Raw genomic sequence first — 5250 nt, forward strand, 5'->3', positions numbered from 1 at the left:
AAAACTTCTCTGTGAAGAGGTCCTCATCACCCTACACACTTGGGAACTGTCCAAAAGAGCCTCATTCTTAGCCCTCATGACGCACTCATTACATGGAAATAGTTTCTTTGTGGTCTGTCTCCCTTACTAAAGTGTGAACCCCTCAAAGACAGGGGCTGCATCACTCACATTGAATCTACAGCTCCCAAGGCAGAGCTAAGCAGTGGTCCCTCTTACGTGTTAGTGGAATGAATCAGTGGGCTCCGTAGCTCTGCTTCTTCTCTTCCAAAAAGTGACCGGGTGAGGGAAAGTTGTTAATAGTGGGGGACCAAGGAGTTTCAGAACCTTTGGATAATCCTTTGAATATCTTAGACCTTGATTCTTCTATAAAATTGGGGGAGGGAAGGGAAGGGACAGATGTTTCCTGAGGACCCCACTTCTCTGACATTCTAGCTTTTTGGTTCTTTAGGGGTAAATGTGGGGATGATGATTTAAGAATGAGAAATGGGCAATGCTCAAGGAGGTGGGCCTCAATGGGATGGGGAACACTGAAAGTCTAGAGTATTGGCCTCTTGCCATCCTGGGTCCAAGCTTGCGCTGGGGAGAGGGGCTGGAGAAAGTCAGCATTGACCGTGTGTGAGTGATTGAGCCCTGCTGAGAACTTTCCCCGGGAGGGAAGAGGACATGCTCAGCCTCAAAGAAAACTCCAAAGAACCACAGCCAGCCTCAAAGCAGCCCCACAAGCTCTCCCTCAGCAATCCCAGACTGCTGACTTGACGGAGTCCCAGCTGGGATTGCTGTCCGTCATGGAGCCTGAGAGCTTTCCCGAAGTCAGGCCATGACTGCTTCCTAATTCGGAAGCCTCAGCCTCCGGCAGAGTGTTGAGCACTACACTTCTCAATAAACTGCTCAATGAATGAATGAATGGCCGCAACCTCTCAGCACCTTAGTCTTGGAAAGTCGCATGCAAAGTCTGGCGCCATGCAGCATTCATTCCTGCCAAAATTATTTATTTCTCTTTCTTTCTATTGTTTTCCTATTTCCAAAATCTTCCCTTCCCCCACTCCACCCACACACCTTCTCACCCACCCTCTCTTCACCCCTATATTCAATCAGTCCAAGAAGTAGTCTGTGCAACTGGGCTTGGGGGTAGGGAGAGGCATTACTTAACCAGTTCCAGCTCTGGTATCAGATTTGGGTGGAACCAGAGGAGGGTCCAGTGCTAGGTTTATAAAAGCAGGAGGCACAGCTGCTGCAGCTCTTGCTGGATTAACTTTGTTTCTTTTTCTCTGGAGGTAGGGACTTGCATGGGGCAGGAGAGAAGTTGCAAACTATGGCGTGTTGGGGTTTCTTGTACAGGAAGTGTGCTGGGGGGAGGGTTGGATGGGGGGATTGGAAGGATGGGAGGAAGGCCTACACAGGAGAAAGGATGGATGGGCCAGGACTGCTTGGAAGTACCAGCTATGGAACTGGGATTTTGACCCCTGCCAGGGCGTGAGCCTGGCAAGTCTTTTACTTTTCAGTTGATGCTACCATGTCCCAGGCTCCAGGCTAGGCTGTGAAGTGGTGGTGGGGGGGGGTGCTGGGCAGGAGCAGAGGGGAGGGGAGGAGAGGAGAGAGGCAGGCCTGGAACGCTGTGGCCTCACCCGCCCCGTGCTCCCCTCTAGCAGTGACTGAAGGAAGGAACCCACCGCCATGGGCAAAGAGATGACCCGTATCAATATCGTTGTCATCGGCCACGTGGACTCTGGCAAGTCCACCACCGCCGGGCATCTCATCTATGAGTGTGGGGGGATCGACAAGAGGACCATCGAGAAGTCTGAGAAGGAGGCAGCCGAGGTAAGGCACCCACGTGCGGTGTTGATGTCTAGCAGTGGGGGCGGGGAGGATTGGAGGATGGATGTCCCACTTCTGGGTGGGTCTGGTGGCAGAGCACGGACAGTAGGGTGCGCTGTAGGGTGCCATTGAATTCCCTGGGATAGGTCAGTCTGCTGGCCATCGATGAGCTCTACTCACTCCCCACCCCTCCCCAGATGGGTAAGGGCTCCTTCAAGTACGCCCGGGTGTTGGACAAACTGAAGGCAGAGAGAAAGCGTGGCACCACCATCCGCATCTCCCTGTGGAAGTTTGAAACCAGCAAGTACTACATCACCATCATCGATGCCCCATGAACATGATCACAGGCACCTCCCAGGTAAAGCAGCCCTTGTTCCCAGGGCCTTCCCTTTCGGATGGGGGCGGGGCAGGCGCAGAGGAAGGGAGGAAACTCAGGCTTTATTTCCGGGACTCTGGGAAGGAGGGTATCATAAGCCTCAGAAGGTTTTCCTCATCCATGCCAATCATCAATTCTGAAAGAACCAGAGGAGGACAGACTCTGTGAGGCTCAGATACGGGCCCCCTTTCAGGCTGGGGCAGGGACCAGGTTTTCTGATGGCCAGACAAGTAGATCACTTGGGGAGGAAGGAACTACAAGCTCATTTATGGGACTAAGTGAGAGTTTGACTGGGAGGTGGGACCTCTGTGCATAATAGTAACCAAGGGACCCACGAACTTATCAACTTCTGGGGAGCATCCCATCCCCGAGCTTTCCCAAGGGGCCTGGGACTGCCCGGAACTCTAGCAGGCTTCCCTGCCCGGCCGGCGCCCCCTCCCCTAACTAAGCCCTTGACCCCGTGGTGTCTGTGTCCTGCAGGCCGACTATGCAGTGCTTATCGTGGCCAGCGGCGTGGGCGAGTTCGAGGCGGGCATCTCCAAGAACGGGCAGACCCGCACGCTTCTGGCCTTCACCTTGGGCGTGAAGCAGCTGATCGTGGCCATCAACAAGATGGACTCGACCGAGCCCGCCTACAGCGCAGCGCGCTTCCCGGAGATCACGGAGGAAGTGAGCGCCTACATCAGAAGACTGGCTACAACCCTGTGTCCGTGGCCTCCGTGCCCATCTCGGGCTGGCACAGCGACAACATGCTAGAGCCCAGCAGCAACGTGAGTGCAGACCAGGTCTGCAGGTGCGTGTCGCGGGTCTTGTTCCCGGTCCCGGTCCTGTTACTGGGGTGGGCGCACCGGGAGCCATGACCCAGGCTCACCTCCACTGCGTTCTGCATCCTCCCGCAGATGCCCCGGTTCAAGGGCTGGAAGGTTGAGCAAAGCACCACTGGGGTGACTCTGCTGGAAGCTCTGGACTCCATCCTCCTGCCCACTTGCCCTGTCAACAAGCCCCTGAGGCTGCTTCTGCAAGACGTGTACAAGGTTGGAGGCGAGGCGACAGGGCTTCTTGAGGAATGAAGGAGCTGAGAATGAGGTCTGGTGTCTGACTTGCCAGGGTTCAGATCCTGACTTTTAAGGTAGGGTGACGTGCCAAAGCCCCCAGCGTTTCCAGTGTATCTGATAGATACGTAGCATAACTAAGCCAGTCCTGGGTCCTGGTGCTTCCTACTAGTCCTGTAGGTGGCCTTGGTCCTTGCGCCCCAGGACAAGGGACTCCCCCAGAAGCCAGTTCTCACTGGGTGGGTCTAGAATCTTTCTGACTGCCCTTCTTCCCATTGCACAAGCATCGACACTGTGCCCTTGGGCCGTGTGAAGACCGGCCTCCTGAAACCTGGCATGGTGGTCACATTTGCCCCTTGCAGCGTCAGCACTGAGGTCAAGTCTGTGGAGATGCACCACGAGGCCCTGCCCGAGTCCCTGCCTGGCGACCATGTGGGCTTCAACGTGAAGAACATGTCTGTGAAGGACATCCGTTGTGGCAATGTGGCCGGAGACAGCAAGAACGACCCCCCCTGCCTCCCACGGAGGCCGGCAGCTTTGTGGCGCAGGTAAGCTGCCTGGGAGGCCACGGGCCTTGGTGCTTGGTGGTGGTGGAAATGCTTCTTAGAAATTAGCCCCAACTTCTACAGAAGGCACAGGTTGGCCGAGAGTTGGCCCCAGATCACAGGTGCCATCCTATCTCCTCTAATTCCATCCTCCTTCCCCACCAGGGTATAGTCTTGAATCACCCGGGACAGATCCATGCCAGTGCTGGACTGCCACATGGCCCACGTCTCCTGCAAGCTTGCTGAACTGAGGGAAAAGATTGACCGGCACTCAAGCAAGAAGCTGGAGGACAACCCCAAGGCCCTGACGCAGCCATAGTGCAGATGGTCCCCAGCCAGGCCATGTGTGTGGAGACATTCTCTGAGCACCCACCTCTAGGTGAGCCAGGGACTGGTGGCTGCTGAGTCCTGGGAAGGGAAGCACCTCTGACGGAGGCCAAGGAGCCTTTCCTTCTATGCCTCTTTCTAGAAATTTCACTCTTTCTTCTTCCTTGCTTCCTCCTCCAGGCTGTTTTGCTGTGCATGACATGAGGCAAGCGTTGGCCACTGGCGTCATCAAGGCCATGGAGAAGACAGCATCTGTGGCCAGGTCACTAAGTCAGCAGTGAAGCCAGCAAGAAATGAAGCGTGTCCTTCTTCTCCCTGCAATTCAGTTTCCTCAGCAACCTCCACTATGTAGATTAGATACTTCTGTGTATTGACTGAATAAAATTAATAATAAAATTTAGACTAGCTGTCACGGTTTCTTCCAAGGAAGAAAGCATGAGGTCAATGAGGAACCTCTGGGTAGATGATCAACTAACTTAAGGCTCATAAGCTTCAAAGCAGTTTTATGCTCTGGTTGGTGAACACACCATTCAGGTCTTAACAGCCTTCTCCTACCCAGGGCTCTATCCTATCCTCCTGTTTCCCATAAGGAAGAATTGTTTGGGGATGTGGTAAAGTATAGTCATGATGGCATAGGGTGGGATCTCAGTGCCAATAGGTTAGTCCAACACTACCATGTCCTTGATTCCTGATGCTAAGTGCTGTAGCATTCAGACTCCTGAAAGAGTCAATGCGAATTTCTCTTAGGCAGAAGGGAGGTACTATATATGGATGTTTGGGTTCAACCTGCTGCCCACCGTGTTCACTTAGGTTAGGTTACGATGCCTCGAGGGTGAGGAATGAATGGAGCTCTGTAACCTTTTGTTCCCTAATTTCTGTTTTCCATTTTTCAGATGCAGCAGAGTATCGCCTCATGGCACTTAATAAGCTAAATTACATGCTCATTCATCATATACTGGGAATCAGGCCCCCGAGGTCTGCCTGTGGTGTATCCATCCATCCATCAAATATTGGCAGAATTTGTGCCAGATGTTAGTGTGACCCCTTAGACTTACTTAGTGTGTAGAGACAAGTAAATATCAGGTGGTGATAAATGCATAAAGCAAGGGAGCGGTGAGAACGGTAGAGGTGGAAA

At 53.5% G+C, this 5250-nt stretch overlaps 1 pseudogene across 1 annotated transcript; it reads left to right on the forward strand.

Annotated features, from left to right (window-relative positions):
- The first annotated feature begins 1674 nt into the window (after positions 1 to 1674).
- Positions 1675 to 4467, forward strand: LOC309826082 (elongation factor 1-alpha, somatic form-like; annotated as a pseudogene). Its single transcript has 7 exons — positions 1675 to 1818; positions 2013 to 2173; positions 2672 to 2961; positions 3091 to 3245; positions 3528 to 3791; positions 3954 to 4167; positions 4296 to 4467. The product of its transcript is annotated as an elongation factor 1-alpha, somatic form-like (transcript).
- The last annotated feature ends 783 nt before the right edge of the window (positions 4468 to 5250 follow it).

This window comes from Grampus griseus (assembly GCF_964374135.1).
Source record: "Grampus griseus genome assembly, chromosome: 8".
In the NCBI taxonomy this organism is placed as follows: domain Eukaryota; kingdom Metazoa; phylum Chordata; class Mammalia; order Artiodactyla; family Delphinidae; genus Grampus; species Grampus griseus.